Genomic DNA, 15972 nt, shown 5'->3' on the forward strand with positions numbered 1-15972 from the left:
TTTCTGAATGCATCTAATTTTACATCTGAGTTCACTGATATCTCAAGTACATGAAGTTCAAAGTTCATAGAAACTGAAGCACATCCAAGACTCTTTTCAATTATTAATGTGTACACAATCTCCCAAGTTCTGGGATTATGAATTAATTTGCACAGTCTCACAAAGTTCTGGGATTTCCTTTATAATCATTTGAAATATACTATGAATGGAATAGAACTACAGGCTTTCAATTCTGCCTGATTGAAATGTCTTAATATTTAAATAGACAAATGAAAATATACTAAGTTCTGCTTTATTCTATTAAAACATTCTATATTTAATCATATATAATTATCATTATACAGTTAAAATGATATGTTACCATATATAATATTATGTAGGACATATTTGATACTTTTTTTGGAATTTGATACAAAGAATACGGCTGGTAATGCATTTTGATGGCATTTAAGATTGATACAGATGAATCCTTCTTCCTTGACCATGTGAAATATTGCATGAGGAACATTCATTAGGAGAGCAGGAATACTTTAGTGGGCTTGATTCACAGTCTCACACCAGAGATACTTTCTTTTGTTTTCAAGTAACAATAAGACTCCAACTATTTCAGTTCCTTCTGCCTTTTTCTTCCACTCCATCTCCATTTGTATCTACTTAGGGTTCTTATTATCACTTGCCTGAAATATTTTAAGTTTCCTAACCAGTCTCTCTGGCTCATCTTCTCCTCACCCCTAATTTGTCCTCAATGGTACCACAGGGTGCACAGTTGAATATGCATCCTTTCCGACCCCGGCCTGCCCCACTTAGAACTCACAAGCCAGTCGCTCACTTACAGGCTTCTGTTGAAGTGTCTCAGCTGGCATCTGAGGTCCTCTGTGGCCTGCTCCTGCCTCCCAATCCCCCAACTTCACTTTCAGCCCCTTCCCACCTATTATAGTCCCACAACTCCTTCGACTGTATTGTTTTCTCTCTCTGAAACAGCTTCTCCACTGCTCTCCACTTGGCCCACTGGTAGTCATCTGTCAGAACTGCCCCCAGTCCCCGGACTCCTCAGTCTTTCCTAAATGCTCCTGTTCTGTGCTCCTCAGGCATCTCAGGCATCCTGTCATACCAGCCATGCTGCATTCGGTAGAGTATTTCAAAATAACCTGTTGGTTTCATTGACTCTTCCTCTTAAAATTCTCAAGAGTATTTTGTCCTGTTCATCTCTGTATCCTCAGTGCTGTGCACATTCCTGTGCTTGCATACAGGTGCACAATATTGTTAAGCCATAAAGAACAGTTTACAAAACAGAATGGAAGGAGCTAGGAAGACCCATCTGCTAAGTCATCATGATGTGAGTCAAGAACCCGCCACTGTTTATATCTTGTGTCCTGGTTTGGTTGCCCTGGCTTTTGAGCATTTACATACATACAAACATTTATTAATAATCATCTATTAGTAGCTGCTTTGTCAACAAAGGTAAACAAAAAAAAAAGACAAGGTGAAAGGAGAAACAGACACAAAAAGTATATAAAGCATAATGGGGTAAGTGTTATAATAGAATCATGGTATAGGATTATTTTTAAAAGACTGATATAGGGGAAGTAGGAAGACCTCAGTGAGGAAAGTGGTGGAAAATTTAGGGGCATGTGAGAAAAGATGGGTAGGAATTGGCCAAGGAAATTGAAATGGATGTCATTCTAACTGAAATTATGAAAAGCCAAGTCAAAATGTGTTGATTCTTCTCCTAAATGACTGACAGAATTTCACAAATTTGAATCTACAAAACATAGAACTGTGCCCCTAGTTGAAGTTCGGTGGTGGTGAGGGGACGGGGTGGGGGAGGGGGGCCGCATTTAACCAGGCAGCTAATTTTATAAACCTAAAGCTCTATTCTTTATACAAATCATGAGTTTCAGCAAATCCATATTAATTTCTTCTAAGTTAAAATCATGGTTTTCCTATCAAAAGCTCTGGCTGCAAGCTAAATTTCCTGACTGGTGCACGGATAAAGCTTTGAAAGTATAATTTATAATCACTCATTCACCTGCATGGTACATCCACAAAACAAAAGAAGTCTGAAATGTCAGCAAAAAAGAACTGAACAAAAGCAATAGGAAAAAAATCACTGAAGGAGCTTGACTTAAATATATTTTTAAGATGGATTGTCCTTGTGATCAGATAGAAAAGTCAGCAGAGTTAAAAATAAAAATCAATCTTGCTTCCATAAGCACTGACAATTTTTCCTCACTGAGTATATTTCCCTAACTATCTTTTTGGGGTATGCTTATTTTCTCTTTGACACTTCTAACTTTCATTTATTTCCGAAGGAAATTCAGAGCACAAATACTTTGATCTTCCCTTTGCTTTGGTGAAAACAATAGCTTGTATTAGCTTTGAGACAGAGGTGGCTCTCTTCAAAGAATTCTTTTTGAAGATGATTTCATCTGCTTCTACTTGTCAGCCAGAATATCTATTCATCCTTAAAAATATTATCACAATGAAGGACTTATCACAAAAATAAAAAACCCATAGGTAAAGAATTCTAATCTCATTTGTTGCCCTTAGCTAAAAATTGCATTAAAAATTTCTTTAACATGAAAGTAAAATAAATATTAGTTATAATTACAACTTCTTAAGGGCAAATGAATTAGTCTGAATTAAAATAAGCATAAGTCCAGTCCAGGTAAGTTACATAATACTGCATGCATAAATCTATGTGCAGTTATATCACATTCTCGGTAAAGCAGTGGTGGCAATGCTTAATAGAATTACAGTATTTTTCAAATTAAGAAGAGATATATTGCTTTCAAAGTGTCACTACAATTTCAACTCTATCTGATCTTGCCTCATGTGAAATTTATGAACCTCGGCTATGCTGATGAATTTTTTTGAGATGTCTCCAACAGAGTCAGCATCTGCACCCTTCAAATGGCCTGGAATTTTTTGGATATAAAACAAAGTAGGCTGAATACTGCAATAAATTCAATAAAATAAATGATAATACCACAGAAAAGATGGCCAATGTGTTATGACTAATCTGGTTTCCAATTCAATTCAACCATTTTTATGGTACTAACTTTGTACCAAGCACAGTGAGGAACTAGGACATGGTTGCCCTCAATATGTATTGAGGAAGTCAGGCAAATAACCCACAAGTCCAATTAAAACACATGAAATCAAAGAGGTTATTAGGTTTTAAAGAAGACAGTGATTGATTATTTCCAGCTGAAGCTATAACTAAAGGCATTCTGCAAGAAGATACATTTGAAATGGGTCCTAAATAATCACACTATTCAAGCAAATAGAAATGGAGCTGAAGCATGTCCTGGGTGAAGGCTGGGTTAAAAGGAGTTGAGGAAGAGCTGGATGCAAAGGAGGTAAAAGAAAACATGTTGATTCTGGTCACAAGCATGTTCCAGGTCCGTCTTCCTCTTGAATTCCAGCTTCCATAACCTTACAATTTCTTCTTTCCCCTTTAGGATTTTCCCCTCATGCTGTTTCCTCTGCTAAAAAATATCCCTTCTCCCCTAAATACTATAACTTTAACTCCTCTTTCAGATCTCAGATTAAAGGTCGGTTCCTCTAATTCATTCCTGAAACCTTCAACCTTCATCCCATCCCCAAAGGCTTAAGATTGACTATCTTCTTGTACATATGCATAGCACTTTACACTTTCCCTACATAATTTGTCTCACATATTGTTATAAATTATTAGTGAAAATTTTGTTTAATATTTATCATAACCTACAGACAAATAAAATGTTCTTGGCAAGCAGCAGTCTGAACTCTTGCGAGGCTCTGGGGCGCAAGGCGCTGTTCTTGGTACTTGATAGGAGCACAGCATTTGTTGAATACATGCAAGTATCCGCAGTTCTTCAGTTTTACTTTGTGCAAGAATTTGGCATTTGAGTATAACATATTTTGTAAATGGTAGATATTTCATAAATTTCATGTGTAGGAAAGACATTCACAAAACTTTCAAGCATTATAAACTAATTCAAATTCTTTGTAGATTTAGTTGTTTTCTGCCAGGGGAGAATCACTTCTCAAATAAAACAAAACATACAACTATGACAACTCTGATTTCCAAGTCTGCACAAAGAAATGAATTGAATATACACATTTTATTTACAGCTAGTCCTAAAGAAATCAAAATATGAATGCATCTTAAGATATTAAAAAATGAAATTCTGCCAAAACAGAGGAGAACAAAAATAAAACTGCTATAGAGGAGATAAACATGCATCTGGAATGTTTCTGGTTAATTTAAAAAGAAATCACATCACGTAATATCTCTAGAAGCTGTAGCTCTATAAGTAAAAACAATTTAAGGACAAAGGCATTCTTTACATGCTAATTAATATTCTCTTTCTCCCTCCCTTGTTCTTGCTCTCAGATTTTAAGCTGTACTCTTGTTGGTTTCAGGTAGTTTCCAAGATCCTTGCGAACAGAACACAAAGTTTTCTATGTCTATATACTGTTTGTTGTCAGACAAGAAATGTGAAACAGAGCGGAAGGTTCAGGGAAGAAAGAGAAGGGGATGGGGAGATGTGCCGACACCCAGAGACAGGGCATGAAAGCTGAAGTCCCGCTGTCCCTTCACTTTCTCATGCTGTTCCTCAGCTGTACTTAAAGACATGAAATGGCAGTAAGTTTGTGGCGTTCTTCATATTCATCCCATTTCAGGAGAGCAGAGTTACTGATATTTTTTTCCTGCAGAAGTGGTGAGAAGTGACAGATTTCGTAGATACATTATCATGAGAACAGTGAAAACATACTTCCGGCCAGACATTTCTCAGTTGAAAAAATTGTCCAAAATACATGGCTCTGAGATGAGTATTTGCATAGCACTTCTTGCTAACATGAATAAAATATCTATCTCCCTTCTACTTATTACGTAAAATATATTTGGCTTTTAAAACTTTCTTTAAAGAAAATGTGCTATTCTTTATCGGTGAAGGCACACCATCAGAGAATATTTGCCTTGAAAAAGTTTCTTCTTTCCTTTCTGTAAAGACAATGAATTTACATTCAGATATGCCAAATCATAAGCCCCCAAAATTCAGTATAAAGTTGTCACTTCATGCAAAAATAATCTCAGTAACTAATATACACTTGTTTCCCTTTTTGATTTTTATTTCATTTTACTATTTTATACTGAAAATAGTATTCTAAACATAATAATCTAAACTCTTCAAACTCGAATACTTTGACACAAAGAACACTGTTGGAATTTACATTTTATCTGTAAATGTAAGTGCAGTTGTGCTTTTACCATGCATTGATGCTTCCTGCCAATAAGCAGAATACATTAAAATGAATGGGTTTGGTAAAGATATTTTACCTTTAAGTGGGGCAGGGAAAAATAAGGCTGATAGGGATGATAGCTCATGGCCAGAGAGACTAAAATGGAAAGCCTTTAGGTAGAAAAGAGAGAAAAAAACAAGGTGAGAATGGTGAATGGAGGGGATAAAAATGCCCCATCCCCTGAATTTCTTTGTCAGAATTCCAGAGTTAAACACTTTACATACTGTTACTCTTTAATAAATAGAAAGAAATCAATCAACTGACTTGGCCCAGGAGGAGGTTATATTGTGGAAACAGCTGTTAAACATTTCTGCTAGCTCAGTCTATTCACTGGGGGCAAAAAGTGAACCAGGTTTTCTCCAGGCAACTAGGATTAAGGCTATAATGCATGTGGCACAGGCTCTCCAGGTGCCTGTCTCTGTTCGTATTTTCACAGGAGACTGGGGGACAATGGTCAGGCCAGCCATGTGGCCTTGGCTGGCTTCACTACTACCTTGTGCAAACTTTAACTGTTTTTATGACTACTGATAATCGATGCATGAAATACAAATGGACAGCAATAACTCAGTAAAGCATTTCAGTGGCCTCTCCATTGTGTTGACAATAAAATTGCAGCTTCCTACAATGGCCTACACATAGCCCTACATGACTGGGGCTCTGTCCATCCCTCTCAATACACACCCTTCTCCTCAATGTGCTGAACTCCCACTAGCCTTCTCTGTCTTCCTCAAACATGACAAGCTTATTCCTATGACTTCAGTGTATCCATTCACTGTCTCTGGAAAGATCTTGCCCAAGATTTTAGAAAAGCTGTCTCTTTATAATTCACGCTATTGTTCAAATATCACCTAGTATTTAAGTCATCCTTAACTACCTTCTCCGAATTACTAACCTTCTAGTAGATCAGCCTGTTTTATATTTTCTTCACTGCATTTTCCACCATCTAAAAGGCTTTGTTTATGGACTTGTTTACTTGTTCATTTTCTGTCTTTCTCATTCTCACAAGAATGAAGACCTCTTGAACATCGACTGGATAAATAAATACCTCATGGAACGGAATTAGGCAGTTGGGGGCAACTGATAATATCTGACACTAAAGGTTAGTAACACAGAATTTGTTTTCACTGTCTACTGTTCACTCTATTGACTCAGACGGCCTAATAAAGTGTAAACAATATGGATGATAAAGAGAAAATGTCTTTGATTTAAATCGTGATTTTCCCACTGATTATCTGGGTAAACTTCAATTCCCCTTAAAATGGAAATAATAACATGGAATTCACTGGGTTTTCAAACAATCCACATAACTCACCTAACATTGTGACTGACTCTTAATATGTTCTTAAAATTTGGTAGGTATTGTGGTTATCTTTTTCTTTTAAGTAGAAAATGACTTCTACCTCTTTGCTGTTCTGGAACAGCACTTCTGGTCCACGTTTGTTCCATTTCCAATTATGGAGTTTGTTCCACATCTGTGGAACAAACTCCATAAATGGAGTGAAATTCATTGACTTTGTTTGTCCAGCATTCTGACCCTCACTCTTGGTGACAGTCCTTTGGTGTTATCTAGTGCCAAGCCCACCCAGGAATGGGTGCGTGGCCTGGGTCTGGCTGATTGCCTCCCCAGGTCCTTCACTGGGGCTCTCAGAAAGGAGTGGTGGTTTCACCTTCTCTTCTTCTGAGAATAGAACACGGGTTTGTAGGAACCGTCTTTACCCAAATGTGAAACCACCCTGCACAAAAACGAAGGCCACACAGAGGAAAGAAATGCCAGCAGATGGAGAGAGAAACAGCATCTTGAGGACCTGTAATCCCCCTGGATAGAGCTGTGCCTGAAGTGGCCACAGCCCCTGGATGTCTCTGTTAGACAAGCCAAGTCAGTATTTTGTTTATGCCAGTTTGAGTTTGGTTTCTGAAACTTATAATCTAAAGACTGCTTTCTAAGACAATGATAAAGAGTTGTAAGTAAAAAAAAAAAAATAAAAAAAAAAATAAGTCATTTTCTGAGGTCCAATTAGTAAGTAAACAAATCACTTTCCAGAATGAAATGGTTTGAAGTGAAAGTGTGAAAAAGGGTACTCAGTTATTAAGGAAAGACTCACACCTTAGGGTTACTTTTTAACACAGGCAGTAGGAGCCCCTGTGAAGAATTGGTCAGTGTGGGCTTGTGGCCTGAAAAACCAAGAGCAGATTGCCCAAAAGCAACTTAGGAGTATTTGTGGTTACAGATTAACAGGAAAAATAAAGGAAGAAATTAACACCTTACCCAAGAAATAAGCAAAATGAGGAGGCATTATTGAAAGTCAAAAGGAAGATAACTGTCTTCCTGTGCAAAGGAAATCTAATACACAACAAGGAGGATATACAGCAGGTAATTCTTACAAAGACACCTAATTTGTACTGAAGAGGTTGTACATTTAAAAATGTTTTCTCCAAGAAAGAGACATTAAAATGTTTTCTTAGGTGAACAGGGTATCATGTAATTAATGCTTATGCTATTTTCTTAATAAAGTATCATTATTAAAAACATCTTGTCAGCTATCTGTTTTATATGAGTATATACTAAATTTCTGTTTTTTAATAAAAGATCCACAGGGGTGTGAATGGTATGTCACATTCCCATTTCTCCCTGCTAGTTATACCCAAAAGCTTTAATGCACTAAACATATATTTGTGGAGAGATTCTTAGGCAAAATACTTTGATAAACACAATGGGTGATACCAAGATAAACATAGCACACATATCAAAGAATTTATGCTAGAATAAAAAGATGAGAAATCTGTACATGTAGCTATATCATTTTAGAGGAACACTGAATTCTGTAATAACCATAAATAAAGTACATTGAAAGACTAGTAGAATGATCTGATGTTCATTTTGGCCAAGGGCAATGGTTCTGAAATTTGAATGTGCATAAGAATCACCCACCAAGTTTATTAAAACAAAGTCTGCTGGGCCGACACAAGAGCTTTTGGCAAGTCTGTAAATGATACAGATGATGCTGGTCTTGGGATCACATTTTAAGAACTACTGATGTAGGGGACTTGTTTTCAATTTGGGGTGCACAGTAGAATCTCCTAAGAAGCTTTCTAAAATTCTAGTTCCCAGGTTTTATTCCAGTCCAATAATAAAAGAAAAATATTTTACAAAGGGAACTATACCAGAACTGGACATTGATTTACACCGAGTAGTTTTATAAACAGTTGGAGGCAGATGCTAAGTGACAGGTGAAAAGTCATGGAAAAAGGCAAGTACAGCACATGATTAGAAATGAGGGTCAGGTGAGGTGGCTCACGCCTGTAATCCCAGCACTTTGGGAGGCCAAGGTGGGCAGATCACCTGTGGTCAGAAGTTCAAAACCAGCCTGTCCAACATGGTGAAACTCCATCTCTACCCCAAAATACAAAAATTAGCTGGACATGGTGGCGTGCCTATAGTCCTAGCTACTGGGGAGGCTGAGACAGGAGAATAGCTTGAACCTGGAAGGCAGAGATTGCAGTGAGCCAAGATTGCACCACTGCACTGCACTCAGCCTGGGAGACAGAGTGAGACTCTGTCTCCAAAAAATAAAAAAAAAAAAGAGGAGAACACAGTATTGCTGATGCATTCATAGACAGTAGACAAATGCAATCTTGGGCCAAGTCATGAAAGATCCCAACTGCTATGCTAAGGAGTTTGTGACTTTTTTAGGGGGTGGGAATAAGACAACACTAAAGTGCTATGAGCAGGACAGTGACACAGTGCAAATCATGGCTTAAAATTATTATTTGGAAGCAAAATTCTGAGTAAATTAAAACAACTCTGGTTTTTCCCAGCAAGGAGATTAGTTAAATTGCTACAGCAATGATGTAGACCCATTTTCTTAAATTGGAATCAAGAGTTATAGTCTCAGAGCTGCAGGTTCTCTACAAATGCTTTAATTTTGTATTTTGTTTAAAACTAACATAAGAATAAATTTTTAACTTTATTTTTTTTTTCTCTGTCATGCAGGCTGGAGCGCAATGCTGTATGATCACAATTCACTGCAGCCTTGACCTCCACAGCTCAAGCCATCCACCCACCTCAGTCTCTGGAACAGCTGGGCCATCATATCTGGCTAATTAAAAAAAAAATTGTAGAGACAGGGTCTGCCTATGTTGCCCAAGCTGGTCTTGAACTCCTGGCCTCAAATGATCCTTATACCTCAGCCTCTCGAAGTGCTGGGATTATAGGCATGAGTCACCACATCCAGCCACAGAAGAATATATTTTGTCAGATTTCAAGGCAAAATTACTCTTGTGATGACAATTGTCAATTGGAAGATTTTTGCAAAATAGGACTTAAACTTCTTAAATTCAATGTTTCTTAGTCAGTGGACATGCTTCTTAAGAAGTCGAGATTAACTCCCTGTCCCCTTTTCTTCCCTTTAAAAATCCACTCATAACTGCCGCTAATCAAAGTGTGTATTCAGGACAACTTGAATCTATGCTCCTAGGTTGCAATCCTCAAGCTTGGCCCAAATAAACTCTCTACTTACATTGATTTTGCTTTCATTTCTTCCTTTTAGGTCGACATATTTGGCATAACTTGGCAGATTTCAGAGTGACTCCCCCAGACCACCTGGTGTTTTTCTCTGAAAGCAGGGCTTGGTACCAACACCAGCATTCCATCTTCAGAAGTCCTACTGGGTGTTTAATGTGAGTTTACCTGAATTCAGACCGCCTAGTCTTTGGTCGAAGGTCTACACCTTATTTGGGCTGTTTTTCAAACCCTCTCTCTTTCCTTTATGAATGAGGGCTCCAGTCTCTGTCTTTAGACAGAAGAGTCAGGCAAAGAGCTCTGCAGGGAACTGCCTCCTTCAGCCTGTCTCAGGACCAGGGCTTCAGGTCAAAATTTTCCTGCCCCTGCCTACAGCAGAGGTTTGGGTAAGGATTGCCATTTAGGCACCAGTGGTCTGGTGTTACACAGCATGCTTTAAAAAAATTGCAGATACTTTCCTATTTTTGAAATTTGGGCTGCATTTTTCATCTGTGACCAACTCTTATTAAACCTCAGCTGAATTTATATATAACACTATGGACATCTTCTTGTAAATATCTAGGAAAGGGGACCCACCTAACCTGGAATAGTCAAACAATAAATATCTCCAAAACTGGGGATCTTCTGAAATACCTAAAATAATTTATTTATGTGCACAATTAGAAAAAGCTGGTTTTGGAACCAGATAATTAAAGACTTACTTCCAATGGTACTTAAAAACAACAACAAAAAACTTCTATAAGAAATCCTGAGACAATTGCCTCCATTTAGGCAGTAAACAGTACACACCCATCACTACCACCAGAGGGAATTCCCAGGTGTTTGACTTCCTCCCTGAAACTCCTATTGTAGCATAGTGACTCCAGTCCCAGAGTCGCTGGGAGCAACTTCTGATTCTGGGGAATGCCTGGTTCTCAAACTATTCTTTGCTCAACTAAAAAAACCCGTCCATGAAAACACCGAGGGGATGGGGGAACAAAAGAGAGAAACTAAGTAAATAAATAAATGAATAAAAAGACCACCCAATGAACAAGATGGGTCTCCAAAATACACCTTTGTTGCCTCGCTGACAATTGCTTAGGTCGATACAACAGGTAATTAAAAGACTAATAGTCTAAAATGGGGAGATGAATGAAAACAAAACTACTGAGATTATAAACATGTAGATCCAACCATTTTCTTTAAACCAAGACTAATTATTGATGCTGATGTTGAAATGCTAACATCCAGGGAATGAGCTGAGCAGCACTCCTGCTGAGATTAGATCTGAATCAACTTAAAATCTTCTAAATCCTCAAGCAGCCTGCTTTGAATACCCAGCAAGATTTGAAAACATAAAAGGCAAAAGTAAGAAAGCCCTTCATCTGTGGTCTAGTGGTTATGATGTTGTGTGTATACCACCAGGGCCTGGGTTTTATTACTGATTAGGGAACCGGCTCCTTTTGGTTTAATATTTTTGTGACTTTTGACTTTGCCACTCAGGAGAGTGCCTTTGGTTTAAAAAAAAAAAAAAAAAAATTGACTTGGCTGGGCGCAGTGGCTCATGCCTGTAATCCCAGAACTTTGGGAGGCCAAGGCAGGCGGATCACCTGAGGAGGGTAGTTCGAGACCAGCCTGACCAACATGGAGAAACCCCATCTCTACTAAAAATACAAAATTAGCCTGGCGGAGTGTCACATGCTTGTAATCCCGGCTACTTGGGAGGCTGAGGCAAGAGAATTGCTTGAACCCAGGAGGTGGAGGTTGCAGTGAGCCAAGATCGTGCCACTGCACTGCAGCCTGGGCAACAAGAGTGAAACTCCATCTCAAAAAAAAAAAAAAAAAAAAAAAAATTTAAGCCAGATTATCAGCTGTTTTTTCTTGGCTATAATGCGATAATAAAAGATTTATTAAAATGCATTTTTTAAAAGGTCAGAAGTCAGCTTGACTAAAAGATGATATTCAAGTACACACACAAACACATTATATACATATATATTAACATATTATATATAGTGTGTGTACATATGTGTGTGTGTGTGTGTGTATATATTTTATACATATTATGGCCTTTCTGCTTTTTCTCTTTGGATCCTGTTTTGGAGATTATTATTTTCCTGTGGATGGAAATCCTTCATTAATTATCTGCTTGTTCCCCCTGTTCACTTCCTTTCTTAAAAATTGTTCTATTATTTACTTCTATTCTTCCTGACTCCTTTTTCCTCTTTGCCATCTTAGGTACCACATAAAAGGATCTGGGAGAGACATCTAATGACTCAGACTGTTTAAGAAACACAGAAAAAGGTGCCACTGACCCCTTTTTTGGGTCATCTGCCCTCCTGTAAAGTCTAGAGCATCATGGACAGATTCATTTGAGGTCTCATACTCTACCGTCTTTTGTACTGTGTTACCTGATCTCATTGGTTTTCAGGAGTACCAGAGATTACTTTGTACTGAGAGAGAACTTGACCTTAGTGTATGTGATGACTGGAGGGTCACTAGCAGAGCTGTAGTTTTGGAGGTGGATGAGGGCTATTGTTTACAATAAATGGTTATTGCTACAGGACACTACTCATTTCCTTGGAAGTTTAGATGAGACAGGTGAGGTTTAAACCTTGGAGAAATGTCTTTGTAGCACAGTGCACCGTAGAAGCATTGCTTGGCCTAGTCCTGTGGTGTTTCCCATTTTTTGTGAGGGAGGAATCCAGGATTCAATGCAAAATTAGAATGCTTGATTTTAAAAAATCTAAACGCTCTGCCTTCCAACTGTGCTTGCTTTTCACATATTTAAATTATTCAGCTTTAAAAACTGCAAATGCTTTACTGACCCTGTTCCTTAATGGACTCCACCTTGAGCCCATTTGGAAAACAGACACTAAATTAAAAGCTACCTATCTAAATGAAATTGGCCTCCTTATGAAATTCTATAGTAAAGTCCTATGATTTTGTGTTGCCTTGAAATTCATTTTTAACATTCCTCTAACATACCCAAATTCCTTCTTTAAAAATATTAAATTTTCTATCTTTGATTTGCGATGCAAATTTGCTACCCTATTTCTCTAAAATTCAGTAAGAGCTTCAGCCACATGAAACAGATAAACGTTAACCTTTCCCATAAAGAAAGGCACAGTTTGAACACAACTGTCCTTTTAAACTAGAGAGTTTTATCTGACTCATGGCTAGAGTTTTAAAACTAAAGCTATAAGATTTTTATGACTGCCTGTATTTTTGTGTATACATGTGTACACATCGTTTTATGTGTTGTCTATAACACCAAACTGGCTTGTAAATAAGCGTACCCACAAATTAAATAACTAAACCAAATGCTTTTCAAATTCACATGAATTTAGTAATCTTTGTTAAATAAAGATAGTTTAAAAATTGTTGGTAAAATAAAATAGGAAGAGCTTCATAATTTGGACATTTTTGTCTGTGTCTGCTGGTCAGACAAGTTTATACTATCTCTGCTAGATATTTTAAGGTCATAAAACTGTAGCTTATATGATATTTTCAAATATTTGCTTAATTTGTCTGTGAGCTTATATCTTTGGATTTGAGCATGCAGATCTGGGATCTGGACAGATGGCCACAGTGAGGCCTGGGGACAAGTCCTCAGAGCCTAGACCGCCAACTAAAAAGCAGAATCAAGCTTAACATGGCCTCTTTCTCCCTGACCCAGCTTTTCCTCCTGGCCATGCTGGGAGGGGTCTGATCCTCCAATCATACTCTTCACAGCTCTCTCCTCTCTTCTGAGCTCTGTACTTGGCGTGGAAATTCAGGACCCAGTTGGGCCATGCTCTTCATTGCCATCTTTGGGTGCCATGTAAATATTAGGGACCTAGGGCAACTGGGGAAGACATTATAGAGGGTATCTGTTTTATAGTTTCAGAATTCTTTTCAGTAATTTAAAAGTCTTAAGATTTTGTTATGTTAGATTAAGTAATAGCTAATCATAAAATGTCTGAGTCATTTCTAAGTTAAAATACTGAAACATTAATTGTTAAACATAAATTTACGTTTATGTACTTCAACATCATATTTTATATGGCATAGTAAAACTATCTAAATATATTTTTAGATCTGCTAGTCAACAGACATTGACAAAACCTCTTTCTAAGGAATAATAAAATGGTTTTCATCAAAAAATAATAGTAAAAAATAGTCCAAAATTACTTAATTCCTAGGTTTTTCATTGAAAATTGGTTACTAGGTTAAAACTGTGATATGGTTTGGCTGTGTCCCAACCCAAATCTGGAATTCTAGCTCCCATAATCCCCACATGTTGTGGGAGAGACCTTAGTTATAATGCTTACATGGATTATATTTCCACTATCTCTTGTTGTTTTCCTTCTTCTGAGGAAACCAAATTGATGATACAGGATATGAACAGACACTTCTCAAAGGAAGACATTTATACAGCCAACAGAAACATGAAAAAATGCTCATCATCACTCGCCATCAGAGAAATGCAAATCAAAACCACAATGAGATACCATCTCACACCAGTTAGAATGGCAATCATTAAAAAGTCAGGAAACAACAGGTGCTGGAGAGGATGTATAGAAATAGGAACACTTTTACACTGTTGGTGGGACAATAAATTAGTTCAACCATTGTGGAGGACAGTGTGGCAATTCCTCAAGGATCTAGAACTAGAAATACTATTTGACCCAGCCATCCCATTACTGGGCATATACCCAAAGGATTATAAATCATGCTGCTGTAAAGACACATGCACACGAATGTTTATTGCGGCACTTTTCACAATAGCAAAGACTTGGAACCAACCCAAATGTCCATCAATGATAGACTGGATTAAGAAAATGTGGCACATATACACCATGGAATACTATGCAGCCATAAAAAAGGATGAGTTCATGTCCTTTGTAGGGACATGGATGAAGCTGGAAACCATCATTCTGAGCAAACTATCGCAAGGACAGAAAACCAAAAACTGCATGTTCTCACTCATAGGTGGGAACTGAACAATGAGAACACTTGGACACAGGATGCAGAACATCACACACCAGGGCCTGTCATGGGGTGGGGGTAAGGGGGATAGCATTAGGAGATATACCTAATGTAAATGATGAGTTAATGGGTGCAGCACACCAACATGGCACATGTATACATATGTAACAAACCTGCACGTTGTGCACATGTACCCTAGAACTTAAAGTATAACAAAAATAAATAAATAAATAATGAATCTGTCGGTCAAAGTACTGAATATTTTAAAATAGATGTTGCCAGATCACATTGTTCAAAACTTTACTAATTTAAATCTTAATAATATAGACTTTCATTCTGAAATAATAAAACATTGCCTTTTTGACGTCAAAAAGAAATTGACGATACTCTGAAGTCTAGGTACGATTCAACAAGCAACAGCAGCCATAAATCGATGACTTTGACATAACCAGTTGGGAATGAGCCTTCTTGATGATGGACACCTTGATACTTAAATTTTGATCATCAATGCTCTCAAGAAGATAGATTTTTGATCAAAAGGGGGAAATAAGAAAAGAAAATAACTTTTATCTGAGGAATGCAAGTTACTTTAATTAACCGGCCCAGAGAGACATTAAAATGAAACAGCAATTACATCCTTCTAGTCCCTCTGTGCTGTGTATTAATCTCTTGAAACTGCTTGCTATCACCATAAGTAGCTGTAACTTAACATAATGATGCCACACTGGACTCTATAACCCACACCCTAGAGCTTAACAATGGATAGCCAACCACTTGTCAATGTTATTTCTGTAAATTGATGAGAATGCCTGACAAACAACTTTGTATCAGCTCACTCCCTGTCTCCCATTTTTTCCTTTAAAAATCTACTTGTAATTGCTGCTAACTGGAGTGAATATTCACGGCAATTTGAATCTATGCTCCTGGCTTGCAATTCTCAAGCTTGGCCCAAATAAACTCCCTACTTATATTAATTTTGCCTCAGGTTCTTCCTTTTAAGGTGAGAGGACAAAAAATTTAAAATTTCAAAATAGTATTTTTGATTTATTAAGGCTCAAGATAGAACAAAAATATTTTTCTTTTAAAAATAAAAACCTTAATTTGTTAAGTTTTTAAAAGTGATCTGTCAACAGGGTAATTCATAAGATAAAAGGGAGATCTGTGTATATATATCTATATGTAGATAATATACAACTAATATACATACATAT

General features: G+C 37.3%; 1 protein-coding gene across 1 annotated transcript in view; it reads right to left on the reverse strand.

Moving 5' to 3' along the window:
• The window catches only part of LOC105482163 (phosphatidylinositol-3,4,5-trisphosphate dependent Rac exchange factor 2), a 282501-nt gene that overhangs the window by 66004 nt on the left and 200525 nt on the right, over positions 1-15972 (reverse strand). The window lies entirely within an intron of this gene.

The sequence above is a fragment of the Macaca nemestrina genome, chromosome 8 (genome assembly GCF_043159975.1).
Source record: "Macaca nemestrina isolate mMacNem1 chromosome 8, mMacNem.hap1, whole genome shotgun sequence".
Lineage (NCBI taxonomy): Eukaryota > Metazoa > Chordata > Mammalia > Primates > Cercopithecidae > Macaca > Macaca nemestrina.